The following is a 24,948-nucleotide window of genomic DNA, read 5'->3' on the forward strand; positions in this document are numbered from 1 at the left end:
AAAGAAATTATTTCAGCACTTACTTGATCAGCACAAGTACAGAGTCTAGGAGACTAGAACTGGTAAAAGGGAAACCACTCACAGGAACAATCTTTACCCTGCCAGAATTTCCAAAGCAATCTGAATGACCATTTTGACAGAAGCAGGTGACAAGCTGTTAAATGAACATTTCTTTTGCGTTAAACAGCTGTATTCCTTAGATAAGGGAACTCCTTCTATATAAATACGTAAAGCCTCTTATCTCCACTATTCTTTCCTAGAAGAGCCAAATTTCTTATTAAAGATTGAATCGCCAAATGCAAACCTTCACTGGCCCCTGACCAAAATATTAGTTCCATTCAGAAAAAACACATGGGGAAACAAATAACATGACTTAAGAGGATTATAGTTGGAAAGGTGATTTCCTTCAGATGAATGTTTTTCTCCTTTCTACATCAGTATAAGAGACGTGGCTTGATAATCAGTTGTTTATAAGTAATTCTCGACAACTGCATGGAGTCTGAGCCATTGTGCACTTTGATACTTCATTCACCTTCTCAGAAAATAAAATAAATAGCTTGGACTTATCTTTCAAACACAGAAACAAAGAAATACCTATCATGTGCTAAAATAACACAAAATCCAGCTATAGCAATACCACTGAGAACTCCAGAAGAACCTATTTTTAAGAAAACAGCTTTATATTTCATTGGTCACTTGATCTAGCACTGAAAACCAACAAAAATAAGGGCAGGGTGTGAGCGGGAATCTCTAAATAGGCTTGATTAAAGTAAATATTCAAAGGGATATTACTCAAGTCAGTACCAAGAGCTTCAGCCAGTTTCCAAAGCCTTTTGAATTCTCAGAGCTAAGCCCAGTGAATTCAGATGAAAGTTCCTTTTCTTCCACTTTTAAGGGAAGAAATAACTTATGTGAACTTTCTGCAAAACACCCTTCTGAGTTTAGTAAGTGGGGAACAAATCTAAAGCACTGCCAAGACACACAGCTAACCATTTATAAACCTTAATGTTTCATTCAAATATTAAGCACTGATCTACTGAAACAACACAGAGGCATTCCAATAATGCTGTTTCAAGTTATGTAATACCATCCCCTTAGTACATAAAAACCCCAGCTCCTCCATTCTTGCTGCATAGCCCACAGTTTGTCCTCTGAGGAACACAGGCACACAGAGTGCATACTAACAACACCAGGTTCCCACTTAACCCAGCAAGAGGCACAGCAGAGTGAGGAAACCACCTGGCCCTGCCTCGCTCTGAGACCATGCCAGCCTATTCAGTGGGGCTGCAGGAAAAAAAGAAAAAGTCCCTGTTGTATTTCAAACACACTCTAAGAGCTATGTATATTACCACAAAAAGCAGGGAACTACTCTATCTGATCAGCAAATGAATTTCTATAGCCATCTAAGCCTTACTGTATTTAGGCAAGAGGAGCAGGGGGAAGAAGCACTTGCTCCCTTTAAATCCAATGACAGTTACTTCATCTCCTCCTCATCCTGTCACGGTTCCCACAGCCTTGCAGTATTCCCAGAGATACCACCAAGCTATTAACACTTTTCCCCCAGTGGTCACCACTATGTGCTCACCCACCGAGGCATATCAAAGTGCCAAGTCAGTTCCAAACTCTTCTGTTTCCTCTTTCCCAGTTCCAAACGCCTCCATTTCTCTCTACAAAACAACCAATCCAGTCTGTAGAGCAAACTTACCCAAGCAAGGAATGAAAAATCTGCAGAGAAATGCTGACTGAGATGTGCTGACATCAAATAAAACATGACCCTTGATCTTCCCCACAGTGAAAACACTCATGGGATTTCTGGACCAAGCTGCAGATTCTCTGATGCTGAATAAATGCTGAGGTCACATTGCAGGGTTTCATCATCAGAAAAACTAAGGCTATTCTTAAATTAATGCATTAGATGTGCCCAAAAAGTGCTTCTGGGTGCAAAAGCAAGCTGGGACAGAATAAGACTTCTGTGGTAATAAATAATCCTAGTCTCCTCGTCTCCATAAAAGCCATCTCTCAAGTGATGGCTGACCTGCTCTAGAGACTGAGTCATGCCTGGAAACTGTCTGTGGGGAAGGTTGTCATTTCCCAACATCACACCAGCAAACATGACCATCACAGACCATCTTCTCCCAGGCCTGGGAACACTCCTAGGCCCACCTGAATTTTACACAGGTGCAACCTTACAGCACTCCTCTCTCAGGCCACCTATGCTCATAAAAACTTACTGACACATAGTTTAGAACAATTTTTTCTTAATTGTGTATTATTACACACTTCAAAGATTTAAAGAACTCTGACTGGAGACAGAAAAACACCTGCTGGCATAAAAAGCAGAACAGGGAGAGAAGAAAGAAAAAAGACAACCATACTTTCTGCAGAGGAGAAAGTATAATTACATGCAACTGAACTCCTCTTCCCTTATGCATATGCCACTGGGTCAGTGTTTACTTTCACCTTTCAGTCCTGACCTTTAAAACAGACCAAAACCTTTCCAAAAAAAAGCATAATTTTCTGTCTCTGCACTTTCAGCTCTTGTGTATCCAACAAATGGTGGATGCCTCCTTCCACTGTGTCAGAGCAAGAGATTTTGACACAAGCAGAGTTCAGGGGCAGTCGCCCAGCTCTCCTGTAGCAAGCAAATTCCTCTTTTGGCTGTTCCATACACAATCAAGTTTAAGTCTGGGCATCTCTGTGATATTACCAGCCAAATGCCAGCATGAAATGTAAAGCAGATCCTTAGTGGGAGGGAATTTTCTGTGGTTTGGGAGCTTCAAGTTTTCTCTTAAAATTCAACTGTAATATAGTTTAAGCAAAAACTATTAAAGTTTGGGAAGAAGTTGTAATGAATCACAGTTGATTGAATGAATCATAAAACAAAGGCCAAACGTTTAAAAAACTGTTCAGTCATTTTAGCATCTACCCCAGCTGGTGGAAAACAGGAACCCAGGGTACTTAATAAAAGCAACTATAGTGAATGTTAAGGCAACTACCAAACTTCAAAATTACCAGTTATTTTTAAAAGCTTTGAGTTTTTACACCTAAATTTAAGAAAAGTTTGATCTATTATAAAACATGTAAACTATGTGGCACTTCTTTCAAATTGTTCTTACTACCAAACAGGTAAAAAACCCCAAAAACAAAACTACAAAACTAAGGAACAGGGTTTGAATCATGTAAACTGTAACGGTTTGAATTAGCATAACCTTTATAGCATGTCTAGATTTATTTTGTCTTTTTCCAGAGTTAACTGTCAGCAAAATTTACACAGAAACTCAACTGTTTGGTTAATCAATTTGTTACAAAAGTTACTAGCTAAAACAGATTACCCGTAACTACCAGCCTCAAATCTATGAAGCTGAAAATTCAGCATATTTCTCTAAGGAAATAAGAGAACTGCTCGACTTTTTAAAGAAGTAACTAGAAAAATATATTTTTCTTTTACCAATTCAAGCATGTATTAACATGGAAATAGATAATCAAGTCCATTTCAACCACATACATGTTCTGCTCTTTTCTGCAGTTTTGTTCTTTTTTCTACCCTGCAAGAACTCCATCAAAGATCTATTTTAACTGATGCACCAGAGTGCACACTTAGCAAGATTATAAGAAGACACCAAATGAAAAAGACTATCAACCTTTTAGCTGCAATGAAGGAAAAGAAATCTCTTAGGAAGAACACTGAATGCTCTACAAAATTGAAGAAGATAGCCCACCCAGTGCCTGATTATTGGGTAGTGTTTTACATTCCACTTTTTCTCTGGGATACTGGTGCCTCCCCCAAGAAGGCTGCACTCCACCTATTCCCAAGTGGGAGCCTGCTACTGTAGACTGCAGGGAAAACCGTATATCCAAACTAACACTTCATATAGAGTATGAAATACACTTTGAAAATATTCCACCCAAACATATCAGAACACCATGGACACTGTAATCTTCAAGATATCTACCATGAGCAGCATTTTTGGAAGTAGAGTTTTGCAATCCTAGATTAACATATAAGAATCATCAAGGAAAACTTATTTGTTTACTTTTAGTGATAAAGATCAATGGCAGGAAGCATGATACTATAGAGATATTAAGATATTTGTGTGATGCCTACTTATAAATAGATGTGTGTTTACATTATGCTTTCCACACATACAGAAAGAAGCGTGCACTTTTGTACCAGTACTGCCCGTTCATTTTAAGGAAAAAACCCCAGCTAATCTCATTTCCAGCAAGCATGCAGCAGCTTATACCACTCACCTTGAAGACTAATATCCAAGAAAGCAGGGAAGGAACCTACCGGTGCAGGGGAATTTCCTGCCTCCCTCATTTATACAGTTATTTACACTACAGAATTTACTCAAGTATCTTTATGTCTCATAAAGGTATGGGTTAGACAAAATACGATTTGACAATCTCAAGAAATGTACACCACTCTCAGTGCTGAAAGGCTGTTAAAGAGCTTCATGAGAATTAGAGTTGCAGGCAGATAAACTACATCTTGGGAAGCCATTTAGGTACATGGAATGAATAGCAACAGGGATGAAGAGCTGGGGGACTCAGTTTATCACATATGCACTGTTGCACCACAGGAGATGAAGCACAACAGCACTTGTGTGGGGCTCCTCCAGTCCCCAGAGTAAAAAGCATTTGAGGTTTTTGCCTCTCATCTCTCCTGGCTGGTGGGGGAATCAAATCAAGCTGCTCTCAAGAATGGAGAATAATAGTAAGCTTCAACCCTTGGAAGACAGTCCTCTCACTCATGCAAAAATTACCTAAATTTTACAGTTTCACCCATCTTTTGTTTCCTTGTTCTATGCTTAGTAACAATACAGAAATTAAGATTTGCCCAAGCATGTTACCACAGGCGTCATTCTGTCTCTTAAAGCCTGCTGGACATCAACAACCCAGCAGATGGTCATTACTCCAAATTCCCCACCCTCCATCATCATTAATTCAGGAGCAAACTCATTTCAATGGGCTAGCCCCAATTCATAAAGAACTCATTGTCCTGACCAAATTAATAGCTTTCCATCTTGCATTACCAGATGTGCTTCAGAGACACAGTAACATTTTATATTATAATGCGCTGTTTAAAGTGCACTTTAATGTCATTTCTCATAAGTATTGCTGTACAAGGCAAATGTACAACTACGAACCTATTCCCAAAATAAACACAAAAACTCTGTATTTTTGGTTTAGATCCTAGACAGATTTGGCACAAGCATTGCTCAATTATCCTGCAACCCACTTGATCAAAAGCTGTCTACTCTGATACACAGTCTTTTGAAAGGCTTTACTTTACCCTGAAGATTAATAAACCCTCAACCCTGGCATATCCAGTAAAGAGACAGGCACTTACAGTGCCTATTACATAAGCAACACAGTTTAGACCAATCATAATAACAATAACAACAAGAAATGGGACAAATAAAATTTATAAGAATTTGGAGTAAGTCTTAACTTCACTGACAAGTCACCAGCAGATTTTGATACATGTCAAATGGGGAATGAAAAAGAACAGAGGAAATAATTTGTCATGACTTGAGTCATGCCATGTCTGACAGCAAGTTTGCATTAAAACAATGGAAGACTCTTTTCCATAGGAACAATTTCCAAATATGAACATCAATAGAATCAACTAGGAAGTCATCTTTCCCACTTAATGAAAAAATAAAAAGTATAATTTTGAAAATAGCCATGTTCCTTGTGAAAAAGAGTTAGAGATCATTGAAGGACTCTAATTCAAAAAGAAGGTATAATGAAAAATAGAGACAGAGCTTTCCTGAGAGATAGTATTTGCTTGAGTTACATTGTTATTTTTCTATGGAACTGAAACAGGTTTTCTTACAATCCTGTATCTGAAAAACTTCTCTTGCTGATAGTTTGTCAAAAACTGCTTGTGTGAAATGTTCTGTTTTCAATAAATTGTTGTTTTCCAACAAAATATTTTTGGCTGAAAAATTCCTAACTGGCTTGACTTGTAAAATAATTTCTTGAGTGTAACATTTCATTAAGTCAAATGCCTTTCCTTAGTTAAAAGGCTGCATTGTGTATTTTAAAGATATCCACTCACTCTCATACCAGCACAAAACAAGCAACATTTGTGTTTAAACCTGGTGATGCATGGGGGGCATTTTTCCTAAGAAATCTATTTCTATATAGAAGAAATAAATAAAACACCTACGATATTACAGTCTGTTCTGTTCTACCTTGAAAACAGGATTAGAATCTACATCTCCAATAAACTTTAACCTCTGTTTGATCACAGCCAAAACTTTACACATTTAAATTATGTGGAAAGCAAACATCATCCAGGTGGATTTACCCTGGAAGTGCAGTTTACAGCCACAGCTGAACGAAAGGAGTGAGAGCTGAAATGTCTGTGGTTTGACAAACATAATTCTGGGAGGGAACAAGGGAGAAAAAGAAATATTTTCTTATTAAAAGGAAAACAAAGAAAAAGTTATGTCTCTTATCAAATTCCATACTGGTATAATTTTTAATACAATAGAAAGTCATTAATCAAGAACATAAGATCATTTGATGTATTGCACTTCTGTAACTGAAGCTAAATATGCAAAGGTGGGGGCTTTTTCATTTATTAAATATTTTTTCAAATTCCTACATAACATAACTAATAAAAATATTTACTTTTACAAAGGGTCAAGTGGACGGAACATAATTCTCTCAGAAGGAAACCAGATGTTCAGTTTCTTCAAAGCGATGTCCATACTGATAAAAGCGGTAGCTAATCTTTCTTTTAGAGGTTGAAGGGCTTGTTGAAGTTTCTTTTACTGAAGAGCTATGTATCAAGCTTTAATGAATATCTGCCTCAATGGAAGAAGTATTTTTAATTTTTAATAGGATTTTGGCTTGTGTGCATAGTCATCAATGCATATGTACTCAAAGAGCTGTCTTTGAAAATTTTGTAAAACAATCTATAGTCACGCTCTACATCATGTATTGCATCTTAAATTCACGATAAAAGAAGTCACATCTGTTCTCAAAGCCAAGATTCCATATTAAAACCATCCTAGCAAACTTGTATATAGTAATTTGAATACATTAAGTCACACAAATATTCAAGTGTTTCTCACAAGTAATTCAAGTGGTGCAGAATAATCTATCAATGTAGTGCTCAGAATTGTAAAAAGCTCACATTAACAATATATTATGTTTCCTAATAATGCACTCTTTATAAAGCTTAATATATTAAGAGATCCATAAAATGGGATACACAAAAACTCGAACAAATACATTTTAAATTATTCTGTGGGTTTTTTCCTGTATTACTTGGCTTTTGCCATGACTAACATTTAGCTACACCATAATGCTTGCCAAGAGATGCAAGATAATTCTGAAATCCTATGGGGGGTAGGCTAAATGTATAAAAGACTTCAGAGGCATGAACAGGGTCTCTGAGTATCTCACTCAGAAAGCAAAAGGATTACTTAGTTGCTTAAATTACTCTTAGATAAGTCTTTGGAGAAACAAAACTCAGTTTTACCACAGTAGAAGGAAACCCCACCCAATTAAAATTTTAATTTAAATTTGGGTTTATGTCACCTGCTTCTTCATCTTCTGAATTCCGTTTTGATCAAGGAATGACTAAAGCTTAACCTGGGACATTAACTGCAGCATGATTCACTTCTGGTATCACAAATTTTGTGTTCAGCCAAGTTGGTGTGCACCTAGTGCAGAGAATGCTCTCTCACTTTTCCCATCTCTAGTGGCCAGGTGTATGTGTTATTTGAAAAACCTTTGAAAGGCTGTAAGCTTCCAGCATTGTACGGATAGAAAGTTTTACATCTCAACATGCCCTTTATTAAAGGATCCTCTCCTAAGAGGACAGGGACAAAGCAGCTCTCAGGATTGCAAGTGACAAGAAAGGGCTGATGAAAACCCCAATTTTATCCAATACCCATCAGAAACCCCCAAGGAAGAGGGCAGCACTACCCAGTTCACCAACTTTAGGTAACCAGCTGCATCCAAGCCCAACACAAACTCTTTTAGTTCAAGTATCAATGTGTTTAGTCTGTGCAAAAGCAGAGTACTGGCACCTTACTTACAAGAAATGGTGCAATTAAACAGAATGAAAGAAAAGGAAGAAACAAAGAACAACCAAATAAGTAGTAAGAACTAAAACTCACAGAGCTCTTTCAATTAATGGTTTTTCAAGAACTTTGCATGGCAAGAGACAACTAAATGGCCAAGACACACGCTCAGGGTTTGCATAGAGTGCATACCACTTTCACATCTTTATAAAACAGGAATTAAAAAGAAGTTGTGGAAAAATTATGGCTGGTACGATGGAAGGGACAAACTGTGGTACACTTTGCTACCATAACCTACTTCACCCAGCTGATTTACTGGCCTTCCTCAATCATTTCTCCAGACATTTGTCTTCCCAAGCATCAAGTCCCATTCTTCTCTCAGGCCAGACACTTACCAATAGTTCAGCATTCATCTGTCCCCAGAACCTCCTTCCCTGTCATCTGTAAAGCCAAGTAAGGAGCTCCATACATGCCCAGCCTCCTCCCTGGGAAAGCAGGAGCACACTACAGAGCTCCTCAGTTTGTTTCTCAGCACTTCTGAAAGCTATGCTGCAACACATCAAGCAGTAGATGCTCAAGCAAGAGCTGGGCAATAGTATCACAGACTTAGAAATGGCATCTTAGAAACTGTACTGAAAGATGTGTGAATGTTTCAGGTTTTGAGTCCTTGGTATGAACGCTACCTTATTTCTTCCTTTCCCTAAAGGAAGCCATTTCCAGCTTGATTTTTGAGTATTAAATCTACAAGGCAGTCAACTACGAAGACAGGACTCACATGCAACCAATACATACCACCTCCACAAAGATTTTGTAAGACTGTGTGTGTGTGCATGTGTAAAACACACTTGTTTGAAAAGCAAGTTATTTTCTTCCAGTGTGCAATTTGTTTTTCTGCTCTGGCTACATCTGTGATAAAGGAATAACACTGTCCCTGTACCCTCTCTACTAACTAGTCCTGAACAGGACAAAAAAACAACCAACCAACAAAAAAAATACAGCCAACAGAAAAATAAAAGAAAAAAAAGGGGAAAAAAAAAGGAGACTTCAAGACAGTGTCACTGCTGTACAGGATGCTCACCAGAAAACAACAGATGTGCTATAATCACTACTGCCCATTCATTTCCTTTCTGCCAGAAAGAAAGCAGCAGTCATCAATTAAGAAGCTCTATCTACAGGACACAAGAGGAAGTGCACACTTCTCCTTGGTCACTTGACCGCAACAATAGGGGATGGAAGCGGGAAAGGACTGACCGCTCCGAGCAAGTGCAGCGGGGGAGAGCAGAGAGGCATGAGTGAGCTGGTTTCTTTGGAATTTTTAAAAAAATATATAAGAATTTTTGTTCAACTTTAATATACTTTAATATACAAATGTTTAAAAATTAAACCACTTCACCTACAAGTTACACCAAAAAATCGTAATTATATTATTTCTGAACTTTTTCAGACAATACATTTAGTGCTTTCCATAGCAGAAAATCCCAAGCATGGGAACTGACAAGAGAATTAAGCAGCCTGTATCTGGAAAAGCCATTTTATAAATTAACAAAGGCTTTTCTAAAACAGTTATCACAATTTTTATAAAAACACCAGTCTAAATGTACTAGGTACATAGAATTTCAATACATCACTGGCATAAATTATTTGGATTAGCATTTTTTAAGAAGTCTAGTCAGATCTGTGAATCCTTCCATTAAAGACTACGTTTGCTGGTCAGCTTCATCACTCTGAAATAGAATGACAGCTTTCATAAAACTGCCAACAACAGTAAACCCTAGAGATGGGCTTTATACTATGTCTGTTCCACAACTGTAGTCAGCCACAAAGGGTTTGCAGGAAACTTATTAAAAATGTGAGCCTTAATTAAGGTATTAGGCCCTAATCTAGCATGCTAAATTAAACTCCAAATATTCCCATGGACACTAATGCAACTGCTCTAAGAGCTTGGTACGCACTTCCCACAATAGGAAAGCTTTTACAGGCCTTCACATTGCAACCGAACCCTTATTTTCACTCTGTACCTCTGCTTCGTTGCATACCAAAAATAGACCAAACTTACAGAAAAGCTCATACGTGGGCATAGGATCATTCCTCTCCACCCCCACACAGATTTGCAAGCCCTCGCACCACTAAAGGCATGACCTAAACAAAGCATTCAGTGATGCAAAAATGCTCAAGGAATTTTTTTAATGTATTGACTTTTAGCATAAACACACTGCATATTAAAGTCACATGGAATTGTCAGAATAAAGTATATTGATCTAATGTTTCCTTCTCTGCTACAACATGTTATGATTTAATAGATGCTGAAGCCCATTTTAATCCTTCTAAAGATATTCTAACCACCAACTTATTGAAACAATTAAAAACAGACAATATTGTTATGTAATTCAAACGGATAATAACAAAACAGAAACAAATTTCATACAGCATTTTCCCCCACCACCCTCAAAAGTTTTTCAGAATGAAAATATTCTTAGATGTTCCAGATGTAAGCCTGACACGTAAAGCAAATTTGGAAAAATTACTGGTGGTTATTTGGCAAGGTTCAACATCCATCCCTCAAAGCTGTATCTGCCTAAATCATTAAGCTCCTATTTTTACAGAACACCAGTCCTCATATTTTCTGTTTCTTCCTTTTTCCCACAAAATGAATTCCTTACAATATGCACTTCATCCAGTCCTTGAATGCCTTATCCCCTTAGCTGATACATTCCCACACACTCCAGCTTTGTTGACACAACAATTTTTTGAAGCACTTCACAGTGAATGCTTGTCTGCCAGGGATCCCAAAGAATCTTAGGAAATCCTCTGCATCTTAGGCCACAGGAGCAATCCATGTTATCTCTGCTTTCAGAAAAAAGGTTATTTTAGTCTGCTGGCCTGGTTAGCTTTTTTGTTCATCATGAAAACACAATAAAACCACTTCAAATCAAAACCAAGGCCAAGCAGCACACTTGAAATGAACTGGAGATCAGGAAAGGGGGAGAGTTTGTGCAAATAATTCACTCTAAGGTCACTAGGCAAATACTTTGCATGCATTTGGATATGCACAAACTTCGAGCTAAATAAATAAAATTATTTCCTGTGTGGAAGATGGGAATGTACAGCCCCTCCATGCTTGTGGATAAAAAAATATGCTAGTAATTAACTATCAGCAAATAAGACAGAGAACTAGTGTACTGAATTTAGGTCATGACAATTATTTTTCTCTAATGCATGTTAAAACATGCAACCTTATTCAAATCTTGCTATTTTTGGAAAAGGCTGAAGAGGAATTTCTGGTCTTTCCTCTTGCAGTCTCCACAAAACGTTTTTCTGCTTACAGAGACTGTTCTCCCTTGGGTCCAAAGGAAAGTAAGATCTCACTAATGTTTGTCAGATGTAAGCTTTAATCTAGTGCTACACAGTCCTGCAAGTGTCTTTTTATTACAGTTATGCAATCTCAAAGCATTGGAGTCAAAATAAAGTTGCCATTCTTCTAAAATTTCATAAACACTTGAACACAATTGGATCATAAATACATACTACAAAATTATACTACAAGCCCCACTAACAGTAAGGTAAAAAGAATAAATATTATTAATTAGTGGTCTAATATAGCATATTAGTATTCCCTCTGCAGGCCACAGAAGCCAGAGAGGCAACTAACACAATGCACCTTTTTTTTTTTACATAGACTTATCTATGCATCTATGCTATGCTGGTTTCAACAGTAGCACTGCAAGGAGTGAAGTAGATTACCTGTAAGGCATCAAGTTTTTCCAAGTAGCAGTGCTATTGGAAAATAGCAGTGTCTGAGTTGTTAGCCACTGAATGTCTGCTTTTTTCAGAGAGAAGAAAAGACTCCTTTAGGTTGGCACCAGGAATCTTTCTTATTGGAGAGGAGGAAAAAGGGATCTTGCCTAAAGCTCTCATAAGAGAGAGAAAATAGAGAAGGAGACTCTATTTTCTGTAGAGTCTCCTTCCAGTCCTATTGAGAAGTTTTCTGGAATGTTGATTTGTTTCAGATAGTCAATGAGTGAAATCAGTTATTACAATCAGGTTACATTTCCATGGCATGTAAACCTGCTTTTTTCCTATGTTCCCAAGTTTCTTAGATGCTCCAAGACTGCCAGGCAGTGAGATTATATAAACAAAATTAAATCACTAGAAAATACGCTAAAATGACATAGACTAACATAGGAAATCTCAGGAGAACAAAGTTGTCCTGAATCTCCCCATAGGTACATTGTTTCTCCATAAAACTGGCACTTTCACTTCCAAAAGGGAGAGAATCAAGACACTGAACAAAAATTCAGCTACAGATCTTTAGCAAAACCTCAGTTTCAGAAACAAATGCTAAAACTGAACTGTTAACCTCCCCTAACTGCTTAGGTGCCCCCCAAAATTGGATTTAATGAGCATAAAACCCCACTAGTGTGCACATGAGGAACACCCTCTCTCCTGGCTAACCCACATGCCAGACCTGTTCAGCACAGTGACCTACTGTGGGTTTGGACACTAAGCAGCCTCATGGTTAACCTGAGGCACATTCACTGTACACCAGTGGTAATCCTCTCAGTCAGAGACACACCAAAAATCATCTCACATTTAAAATAATGTTAAAGAAAAAATATAAAAATAATAGTGAAAAAATTTACCTGGTAGAGTACTCACCTAATATGTCGCTGTTTGGTTGGGCAAAATGGAGTCACTTTTCCTCTCCTCTGTTGAGTCTCTGGCATTCTGCAGAAAGGAGAGTGGAAATTATGGAATTAGAGAAAGGATAAAAGGGAGCTCAGCTGCACAGCTCAGCAGGGGTCTAGGCACACCTCGGTTTATTCCCCCTAAGTCACGCTTGCTGTACGTACACCTCCCATTCTGTCCTAAAGAGCAGCTGAATAAAACACAGCTCGGGCTGAATCCAGTTCAGACAAGCTAAGGAGTCAGACTTTGAATAGGAATTAGACACTAATGTCATTCTGAAAATCCTATTAAGAGCCTTTATCACCTCTGCATACCTACATATCTTTAAAAACGTGGATCAGACAGCTTGCCTGTGCCGTGCTGTATGCCTTGTGCTGAAGCAAGGAAGTACTGCTGGGCTCCCAAGCTCTAAACCCCAAGGGCTCCAGGCCACACTCCTTCTGGAAATTGTTAGAGCTGATTTTCAACATAATTATCTTTAATGCTTGGAAACCTCTATCCAAATGAGCCCTCACTTCCCTGGTAAGCAACATCAGTGGCCTATAAAGCACATCAGAGATATAGGTCACTGTGATCTGCCTGGTACCTCCACCAAATCTAGGTATTTTCACAAGGTCAACAAAGCATGATAAATATCTGAACAAAAATAGTGTTTCCCCTACCAACTCCAGCTATTTAGGTAGAATTGTGGCGCAGCTTTTTCTTACAAAATTTATTAGCCTGCTTTGAAGCCTAAAAATGGAGGATTTTTGATTTAACAAGGCAAAGAGCTCATTCCCTCTGCTAAACTTGTAACCCCTCCCAGCCTCAGCAGAATATCAACTGGAACTAAATAAGGATACCTTTTTGATTATTTCCATTTCTCTAAGACATTGCTTTACCTTTCCCTTTTCTACAGTATCCAACATTAATTCACCTCTCCTTCTGCGCTATTTTCGTGCAATGGACTGAGCCAAAGGTGACAGTGAAGAATCCACAGAAACTGAACATCAAATGTTCCTGTTCTGAACTTTCAAGAAATTATTTAATATCTTTCTTCTTTTTTTTATACCATCATAAGGCCTGTTTATATACTTGAAATGGAAACAGTGCACATTCAGCTGCAATTGATTTCCTGTATGGCAAAATACCTCAGGCATTCAGCTGGCTGGGAACACTATGGAGGCCTCTCACCACCATCAGTTTTTTGAGACTGGGAAGCTCTGCCCAACGCTTGTTCTTACGCCAGAATAAATGAGAGACCCTGCTAAGTGTCCAAGTTAATTTGGTCTAGCTGACCCAAATCATAAACAGACAAAATTTTTTATTTCAAAAACACATTTCAAAAATACTGGTCTATTTTTAACTTCAACAGTAATGCCATCAATTCAATCTTGCTAATGGGGCATAATGTTCATCTACAGATAAACACATTTTTAAATACAAAAAACAAATCCATCTGAAATTTTCTTTTAATAAAATATGAATATATTTGCCTTCTCCATGCTATCTTTATTGAAATAAATTAGCAGACAGTTTCACAGACTAAAACAGTATATTTTTTCCTTTGATATCACTGAGTGACAACTACAGTAATAATTTTATTTCCTTCACTTAGTTTTTCCTTTTAACAACTGAAGACACAGAGCAGTCTCCCGTAACACTTCGAGGAATCTGAAGAAGGCAACATGAGTAGTCTCACCAAGTTCCTGCGATCAGACTGTAACAGCTGTAACATTCAAATGCCCAACCACCTGACTGTAGTTCAGATTGTAAATTAAGCAAAACAGAAATGCAAAGTGACCTATAATTACCATCCTACTTTCCACTTATCATGTAAGTTTCCCTAGCCTCAAATCCTCCAAAGTCAAAGGACTCAATTTCAACTGCTTGAGAACCCAGTTTCCTTAAGAACGCTAGGAAAAAAAAAAACAGACTGACAATATAACCATTTAAATATACACACATTTGTATATATATTATATACATTATATACAAATAAATTAAAATCAGGAATCTAGATAACCCCAAGGAAGCCTAAACTTTTTACTGGGGCTCTCTTGTTTGACAGTAGTTTCTTCAACAACACTTTCTTAATTCTAGGGTAAAATTATTTGCCAAAAGCTGAGATATTCTCTAACCCCCAGCAGATACAATGGCCTTTCAAAACCTTTTAATGCATGATCTGAGACAGTGACATCCAAACTGACTAAAGTACAAGATCTTGGATGCTACAGAATGTTCTATCAGCCTTCTTTAACTTTCCCAAGAAGGTTTTCTAATGATTTGACTATCCTCACACTATAAAACAGGTTAATCTGTAAGGAAAAGGAATTTTTCATCCTGTGAAATTTTTTTATCAATTCAGTGGTTTGTTTCTTAACCATCAATGTAAGAAAATGGAACACTTTTGTACTAGAAAAACTACCATGAAGAAAAGATGTTGCATGTTTCCTTCAAGAAAGCGATTAACAAATACACCATCATTTGTCCTGTAATTTCCATTTCATTTTTAAAAAGTTTGCATGATTTAAAATAGTCTTAGTCTAGAAATATATTATTAACACTTATTAACAAAAACCTTGACTTCTTAATCACTTTTAGAAAATACATACGGTTAAAGCATCAAGCAAATAGCAAAGCAAAAGCACCAAAGAAACCTGCATTCAAATATTTAAACTGACTTGAACCATAATGTCTGGCTCTCCTGTGAAAAATACTTTGTGTGAACTTGGGGTTCACACTATAATGTTAAATTAAAAGCCCCTAAGATTGAAAACTATTTTGCAAAATGCTGTAAAATTGAGGTGCTCCTTTCAGGTATACTCTAGCATACCTGGGAGGCAAGCAAAATAATTTTCAGTAAGAGGATGGGTTTTACTTTATCCCTTAGGAGTCACTGAGATTATCTTTACCTCAGTTTCCCTAAGAAATGTAAATGACACATAACCCTTGTGTTCTACTGACTCTCTCAGTGTGGTGAAAGCTAACATTATCACTTTAGTCCAGTTAACGGGCTCCCTCAAATCATAAGGTCTGAGCTTTGAAATCTCTGCTTTTAAAGAATTTCCTTATTCCATTTCAGCCAGGCTAAAAGACTACAGTAAGCCAGAGCCACTCAACTACATGTAATTGTGTTCCACAAAATTACAGGTGGGAATTTGCTTCCATTTCAAGTAGGATATCAAGATATTCATTCCATTCATTGACATTCCTGCTCTCACCTAGTCCGCAGCCACACCTCACACCCATACAGCTCCATCCCTACAACTTGGATTTTATTGTGCATTGGACATAATAAAATTGTGTCAACGCATACTGTAGCATTTTAAAACAAACACTTGCTGAACAATTCCACATACTGACCCTCTAAGAAAAGCTCAATAAAATCCTTAGTAGATGTTCACATGTGCTAGACAGCAAACCATTGTGCAAGTTTAATCACCAGAGAGGAGGACTAAAGTAAAATTTATTTGAAATGACTTTTACTGAGCTATGTGCCAGTTCCTAAAGCCCAGCTTTTCTGGCTGAGGAATGCAGTTTGCTGTTACAGGAAGGCCACATGCTGTAGCACCTTCTCAGTGCACGACAGAACCCATTAACAGATGGAAAATGCGCCACATCCCAAGCAAAAGGATTTATTCCACATGCAATCAGCTGAGAGCTTTCCCAGACACATTAAGCTAATTTCATGGACTAAGTTCATGCAGCGCTCCTGGAGTTTCTTTCACTCTACCCATTCACAACAGTGAACAGCACAAAGGTGAGTTGCATGACAAGGTCAACAGCTGAGTGAGTCTTTGCCAGAACTCCTCCAGACCATCCCTGCTATGATCTCAAACTGTCCCCAGAAAGAAGCCAGCACTGGGCAAGTATGGGCACAGACAAGTAACTGTGATCCAGACCCCAGAACTAATCACTCCCTGATATGACTCAATATTTATAATTAACAAATAAAAGGAATCAACTCAGTACATTTTCCTAAAATCATCAGAGGATGGGCATCACTGATCCTCTATTAAATATTGAAAGAACTCTTTGTGGAACACTGACATTGATTTAAAGAGCAAAAGGGAAAAAACCCCATAACATTTAGTGGGCAGACTTCTTATGAGACAGCACCAACGAAGAAGCATCCAGATGGCCCTGTGGAAACTCCAGGAGCTGCATGATGCACACAGTCAGGGTGGGCAGATGCATCTGTCAGGTATGTGTGTCAGCACTGTTCCCTTGAGATGAAGGAGACTCACAAGCAACAGATCTTCAGTAACAAAGGCTGATGACCAGCTTTTCTTCTGAAGAGAGCAAATGAGATCATCAGGTTTTGTTTTGTTAGAATTCTTCCTTGAAAAGCAAACACAGCCCCTATCCTATCCAAACAGCATGCAGTAGTGTCTAGAAGAAAACCTTTCTCCTCCATACCCTAACTGTGCACATCACAGGTCCCAGTCACATCAATGCTTCACCAAAACAGGGCAGAAAAACAAACAAACAAACAAAAAAAATAACACCTATTCTTCTTGTTTTGACCTTGTTGCAGTCTGAGTCAGTACCTATTCTGTGCTTTGGATGAACAAACTGCTTTAAAGGGGCCTGAGGAGTGCAAGTGCAAAATCTGTGTTTGAGAGCAAAGGTTGTTTATCAGCAGGATCCTCTGCTGCAAGGTTGCAGAAAGAACCTCTTCAGCATGGATCCTTTTGGATCTGCAGTGTGCTTGGCACAGCAGGACAGCCTAGGCCTAAGATGAAGAGCACAAGTGACCCTGCCAGCATGCACAGCCACAAGTGAAGAAGCACACCTGTGTTGGGAACAGGCCACACTGCCAAGGAGAGAGCTGCTGGAGGTGAAGTGGCAAAGTGCAAACTGCAGTAACTGAGATCACCAGGATGAGTCAGGACCAGGAGATCAGCTCTAAAATCTGCCCAGCACAGCTTGTGCCTTAGCAAACCACTCTGTCCTTCACACTAGAAGTGGGGTTTTCTTAGTGCTCTGGTCTGCACTTCCCTCTGGCAGGCTCTAAGAAAATGCAAAACAATTCCTGAAGGGAAGGTCTGCAGAAAACTTGTCCTTTTCACCTGAGAAATGTGCTTAGCACCGACTCTCCTAGCACAGACATTTCCAATATGAATTTAGGACCCATGTCATCTAAAGCAATGGAGGAGCACAAACATGCCAAGTCAGTCTTGGGCAGTCCCAAGATATCAGAAAAAAAAAAAACTTGGAGATTAAATGGTCATTAATGCCCTCAGAAATTACTTACTTCCACTTAATAACAGATCACAGTATTCTAGAGTGGCCTACCAAAACAACTACACTGTGCCTGATGCATGGTACTGACTTAAGAAAGTCAGCAGCTTTGCTCCAGAAATCTGGGAAAACTCAGGAGATTGAATGAGTTCAAGCTCAGGAGGAAGAAAAGATGGAGGCAATCTCCTCATACCATCAGGCGGAAGAGCCTTCACAGTGCAACCAACCTGACAAGGCAAGGATTGTCAGAGGCTACATCCAGTGAGGAGTGGGCTAAGTGGTCCTGTCTGCCAGCAGGGCATAGACAGCAACCCTTTTCAAGGCAGGAGGAGCACAGAATGACCAAGATAAAGCAAATCAGAGATTTATGACTTCAGATTCATCCAACATGAGAAAGACTGACAATTACCAGAAGAGACTGACAGAAAGATGTTACAAACCACATGCTGGTAGAGTATGAGGGAAGGCAAACTATCTCTCCAAATTCAATAATGGTTTATTGTTAAACACATCTTTGTCTACCACTCAAATAGACTGACTGCTGATTCTTCAGAGAAATTAGTGCTTCCACAAGCAACTGAATGTGATGTGACACAAGCAAATGAACTACGATGACATCACTCAGACACTGAGGTATAACAGCTCTCTGAGCAACCTCACGAGGCCTGTTATCAGGATAGGGAGAAGGAACTGGAAACTAAACAGTGAGAAAGCTTCATAAGCACTTGAGTATGAAGCACACTCATCTTGGCAGCACCAATACTGCTTGTAAGCCAAACCCAAGTTTCTGCTATTAACTTGGTTTCAGTTTAAAACAATAAGTGGAAAGCTCTGTGCATACTGAAGTGATAAAGATTTCTGACGTGCAAATAAGTAGTTCATCTCACCTATTTTCAAAATTATTTACAAAGAAGGAACTATCATTTTTCCCCCATATCAGACATCAAGGACACAAAACACTATGTTACTTTATACTGAAGCACCACAGACCAGTGGCAGCAGCAGAATGGAAGCTGCTCTGTCTCTGCCTTTCTGAAACATGTTCGGACATCAGCTATGGATCTGGACTCACTGGGGCAGGCAATGCAAATACAGAAAAAGAAACAAAGACAGAAAGAAAACCCCCAAACAACACATTGATTCCAGTATGTAGAAATCACAATGAAGCCGCAGCAGACAGTGTATCTAATCTTAGGGGACGTACTTGAGGGTAGACATTTTCTAAACACTTTAACAAACCAGCGTTTACAGGAGGTTAGGGAGGAAAACTTGTCTGTGTTTACAGATAACTTTGCATAACACAAGGGGAAGGACAGGAGAAAGTACAAGCACTAGAGCCTATGCACTAAATCTAGGAGCTAGAGACTCCTTATGTGGGCTAATTAAAAGGCAGAGGCCGACCTTGAAGCCTACACCCAGATGACAGGGCTGGAAGATGTCAGCCATGACCATGAAAAGAAACCGGCTGTTACGCTGTTCCCGATACCGCTCCTTACGACAACCCAAACAGCCATCCTCTCCCCAAGGTTTTATCTCCAATGGCTGTGAGCAAGCAAATGAGCAGGTGATTCAATCACTGTAGCCATGACACACTTTTTATCTCTGCTCTGTACTTCCAGGGAAAGGAAGCATGCATCTTATCAGCAGAAAACAGTAGCTGAATGATATTAATGCTTGGAGCGTGATCCTGAAACACTGAATGGATATGAAGGTTCAAATATTTAAATGCTAACATTCATTAAGTTAGGTTTTAAAACATCTGGGCAGGGCTCACAAGCAAGTTTCTACAGAATGTATGCTTACAGGAAGAGGTTTGGCACCACTTGCAGTCTGAAACTCAGAGCAGGCAAGCAAGACTTAAAGGATTCAAAGTTAATTAGCACTGCTTCAGTTTAAAGTTTACATGGGAAACTGCTGCCAGCTCAATTTATACCTGTTCATTACCCTTATAAAAAACACATGCAGCCTCCACTAGCATAATCATCATGGTCCCAGAGAACATTAGGAAGCAGAACTAGTGGAGCTCATGTTGAGGAAGAAAGAAAAGAATCAAGTCAAATGCATGAAGTCACTCTTACAGATAAATTTTCACAGTGTCGCCTTGCTTTGTATTTTACCAGCAATGCTCTGCATTGTGATTAGTGAAAACACAGGTAGCGACCACTCCCACATGCAGGTACTTCAGTAGGCACCCCAGTCAAGAGATGACAGTGGGTTTTAGAGTTGTAGCATGGCTTAGACAACTGCTTCTTTCAGGCCTCCTTCATAAGTATAAGTAGTTTTCCCCTCCATTTCCTTCCCCAGTCCTCCCTGACTAGGCCCCTTTCTCTTCCTGTATTTGTAATCAAGTTCATGGTTAAGCCTATTTCAGACCAAGTTCATATAAACTCAACTTTTGGTGAATCAGCCTAGACTAACCTATTTGAAACAACCACCATAACTAAAAAAAAAAAAAAAAAAGTTTATATCCTTAAGTGATTTGGGAGACTTTAAGCACTAAGAGATAGTTTGTCACACACTTTTGTTTTTAATTAATGAATACCAACAGGCCATACTGGTACCTTTAGTTATTATTAAATATGTTCACATTCATCTTTTGTATTCTTATCCACATATATAAAAGACTCCTGTACTTAGAGCTGCAACTGTTGCCACTGCACTAGGATTGACTTTACTCTTCATTCCCTTTACTCCTGTTCCCAGGCCAGTTTTGTGGTTTCACCACTCACTGTGGTGTGTGAGGCTTTTCTAAAGTGGAGGGGAAATCTAGGCTCCACATCCTTTGCATTCTAAGTTTACAAGAATAACACTTTCTTCCACTTTTTTTTTTCCTCATTGACAGTCCTACTAGCTACAACTTTCTATGTGCAGTGACAGTAATGCAGGTTCTCAGAATTAACCATTCAGCAACAGTTCTGCAAGCCTTTCAGTCACTCCAGACTTTGCTGAGGGCTGCAAAAATTCTTTTCCCACATCTCCCCCTCTTAACTCTACAGAATGTCATTTAGAGTAAGTACTGGTAAGACATCCTCATTGTCCCCACCAGAAAAAAAAACCAGTCTATTATAAGAGGATCACCATCTCTCCAAATGTCTTCAGTAGACATTACATTATTAACTTACATTTTTTCATACTTTATTATTCTATCTTCTATTATATATTCTAGATATATTATCATCTAGATATATTATTATTATATATTCTAGATACATATTATATATCTGTTCACTTTATTAGGCAATTAAGAAATTTATGGCAAAGTAACTTAAAGCCATAATTAATTTAACATGTCAATAAAACATTTCTTTAACGCAGCAACCGTCCTTCTCAACACAACTGAATGCAAAAGAGCATCAGATGCATCAGATTAATTCTTTTGTTCTAATTTATAACTGCCACAGCTCTATACATGTCTAATCTGAGAAACACTTCTAAATGGAGCCTGCAAATGGCTCCCTTCATCAGCTTGGATGTTCCCATTATTTCCTGACCCTATGGAGTTGGGGTGCATGATAGGGCCATGCTGCCACCCAGAAATGTGGTCCCTCTTCTTCACAACCCCATGCTCCTAAGACCAAGAGCTGCAGCTCTGGCTTGGCCAGTAGAAACTTAGTGGTGCCCAGCAACTGCTGGAATGGCAACCAAGCATGAAGAAAATTAATAAATAAATAAAAGCCAACAGTTTAATGAGTTTTAGGCGTACTTTAACAACTGTGCTAAGTATCTGTTAAAATATTGCTATTTTTTGGAATTCTTTAAAAAATGAATAGGTTAAATAAAAAAGCTCCATCCATTCTGTAGTATTCTTCCCTAAGAATTGCTTTGGTTTAGGATTGGTCTTTTTTAGTGACAATTTTAGAGATGGCACCTCTGTACATAAACTTTTTTTCAATAGCAGTATCTCAGGCTAATCTGTGGAACTACTCCTCAAAATTAGTAACAGCAGATTCTGTAACTGTTTTCTTGATCTCCCCATTTTTGGGTTGATCTCAAAAGTACTCACCAGAGTCTAGAAGTTGTATGGGTGATGCTACCACAAAGCAAGATAAAATGGCAGCAGCCAATGTCAAATTATAGTTGTGTTAGTGTTCTATGGTTAGAGAAACAGACCAGCTTTGCATTGCTAAGTTTGCATCCAAAGACAATAAAGCACTACTTCAAGTAAATGCCTCTGTCAGTTGCTACAGCCCTATCTGGTTAGCAGGGCTTTAAAAAGCCTTTCCTGAACTGGAGCCAAGAAATCACAAGCATATGAAAGACAGAGGACAACAGGTATACAACAGCCCAATCCAAATAAATGCACACAAGGCAGCTTTCAAACATGCATACTGCTCTAAATGACTTCACAGAAATACTATCACCGGTGCCACATGAAAGACTGTGTCAGTGAAAGGTTCAAACAAACCAACCTACATAAATAACATTAGCAAAAAGTACCCAAGCTCACTACGTGCCACTTATTAGGAAAGTAAGCAGGTATTTTCACTTCCCTTCTAGGGAACAACAAAGGTTTAAAATAAAATAACAAAACAAAACTACAAAGAAACCCAAAACACGACCCCATAAAAAACCTAGACAAAAACAGCCCACACAGGAAGGTACCTAGTGCTCAGTTAGTTAGTTCCAAACCCTTTCTACCTTTTTCCATGGCCTCACAATCAAACACTTTAGTCTCAAAGTATGCCTCTGGACAGTTAATCTGTAGTCTCACATCCTGCCCAAGGAAGAAGAACACATTAGCAGATGTCCTGAAATGATGAGAGCTGCCAACAAACTAGGTTCCCTACTTGAAGATTTCCACTTAAAAATCAAGTCAACGCTGTCTTTGCAAGATGTTATCAAGTAAGACTATAAATTACAAACTGATTAGGCTTCAAACCTATTTTTTTTTCCTTTCTCTTTTTTTTTTTTTGGAAAATCAAAAGTAAAACAGCAAGAAAAATGATACCTTAACACCTAGTGTTAGAATCATAGCACGCCTCTGCAGAGATGCAAAAAGTTGTGTGGCCACAGGTCCACATTGCTTGCTTAGGGCTTTCCAGATCTGTGAGAAACAGCCAGCATTCCCGTAAATGAACACATTTAAAACTGAACCTTTTATCAGAGTGTTCTGCACTATTTCTAGTTTGCCAACTGAGAACACAGAGCAGAAGTAGAGTCCAAGTTTAATAGCTAAGCATCTGCATGGACCTGAGAACAATACCAATATTCATTAAGAGGCCAATCTCAAACTGCCTTCTCATATTTTCAAGACAAGCACTCTATTAATACATTTCCTAACCTTAGCATAACTCTTATGTTTTCATCCCAAAGCACCCACACACACATTGGTGAAGAGTTCCCAAAATTATGACAACTACGTGCCCTACACACACCAGGGGGGAAAAACCCTAAAAATAAATCTCAAGGAAGCTATATATTGTGCCTTGCCAACCACAGTGAATTGTGCAGCCAGGAGTTGCTACATCCAGATTTAGCTTCACACAAGCTAACAGGATTCCTTTATAAATTTAGCTAGAGGCACGGCAACAAACGCTTGTGGAAATTCGAACCGCAGCTCTCCAGCAGCAAAGACTGCTCCCTCCAAGAATGAAACAGTAGCAAAAGATGACTATTAGTAGGCTCTTGTTACACAGCTTTCAAAACACCTATAAGTCATCAGGTTCTCTAGGCAGGGTTACTAAACTGCTGAAGTACCAGTAAGCATTAAAAGAAAAAAGCAAGGCCACAGCTCTTTCTGTGCCTGCCAATTAATAATCAAAGGAGGAAAAACAGCCAACTAGAGAGAGACCGTATTGGAAACCAGCTGAACGTTCGTCTAAGTTTGGTTCAGGTCCTTTTCTCTCATACTTGGAGCAGTGTGGCTTGTGAAGAAAGAAGGAAACGAGTGCCTCAGGTCTGTCACTGAAGGATGAGATCTGAAGGGCTTCTCTTCCAGCAACAGGGACTGGTACATACGACCCGCAAAGCAAGGAAAAGATGAGCGCAGGATATGGGGAAATGCATACAGGACCCTATAGGGCAGCTCTGCCCCACTGCCTCGCCACAGAATCAAAGCTCCTGCTACTTAACAATACATCAATCATATTTTTAAACCTCTTTAGGGCATACTTATCACAATCCCATTAACTTTAAAACATTTTTTTTAAATAGAGGATGAGTTTTGGGGGTTTGTTAAAGCATCCCCACAGAACCTGAGGGCCTATGGCATTTTATCATATTTTAAAAGAAGTACCTTCTCCCTCGCCGCAGACAGTCGCTGAAGCCCCCAGGCTCGGGCTGAGCCGGTGCAGCTCGGCCGGGCTGTCCCGGCGGGCACAAAGCGGCGCGGCGGCCGCGCTGGGAGCCGGGCGCAGGGTGCCTGCGGCGGGAGCGCACAAAGGCTGCGCTCACCGAACGCGCTGCGCTGCCGAGCCCCCGCCGCGGTCTCGGGGGCTGCGGGACACCGGGTGCCTCCCGTCCCACCGGCCCGCCCCGCTCCGGGAGCCGCCGCCCCCTCCCCGGCGCGCCCCACCGAACAAAGCCCCCGGCAGCGCTCACCGGCAGCCTCTCGCCGTCTTTCCAGCGCTCCTCCTCCCGCTGGAAATCCAGGCGCGGGGGTGCGGGTGGAGTGCGGGAGCTCACCCCGCTCCGCAGCCCGTGCAGCGGCTGCCGGCTGTCCGCCCCGCAGCGCCCGCGGCCGCGCCCCGGCTCACTCCGTGCGCTGCAGCTCCGGGCAGCCGCTTAATCGCCAAACTTCCTCCTCCTCCTCCTCCTGCCGGCCGGGCAGAGGAGTCTGTGCGACTCCCCTCCTCCATGCAGCTCCCGCAGCCCAGCCGCTGCCTCAGCCCCTCCCCGGGGCGGCCTGGCCCGGCTCGGGGCTGGGGCTTGCTCGGCTCTCCTTCCCCTCCCTGCTCCGCCGCCCCCCAGCCCTCGAGGCTGGGAAAGGGGGGAACGGCGATTAACCAGTCGGATTTGTCTCTGGAATGGAGCCAAAGAGAGCAGTCGG

The 24,948-nt window shown here is 39.8% G+C and overlaps 1 protein-coding gene across 1 annotated transcript in view; it reads right to left on the reverse strand.

The window, feature by feature from the left end:
- PLEKHG1 (pleckstrin homology and RhoGEF domain containing G1) overlaps nt 1-24,638 on the reverse strand; it is a 125,882-nt gene extending 101,244 nt beyond the window's left edge. Inside the window, exons 1-2 of the mRNA XM_054280196.1 lie at nt 24,501-24,638; nt 12,705-12,773 (exon numbers count right to left, since the gene is read on the reverse strand). The gene's annotated coding sequence lies outside the window, so the exon portion shown is untranslated. The remainder of the gene's footprint in view (nt 1-12,704; nt 12,774-24,500) is intronic.
- Nucleotides 24,639-24,948: the final 310 nt, after the last annotated feature.

The sequence above is a fragment of the Melozone crissalis genome, unplaced genomic scaffold (assembly GCF_028551555.1).
Source record: "Melozone crissalis strain CALT ecotype California unplaced genomic scaffold, PUWL_Pcris_2 ptg000027l_1, whole genome shotgun sequence".
Classification (NCBI taxonomy): Eukaryota; Metazoa; Chordata; class Aves; order Passeriformes; family Passerellidae; genus Melozone; species Melozone crissalis.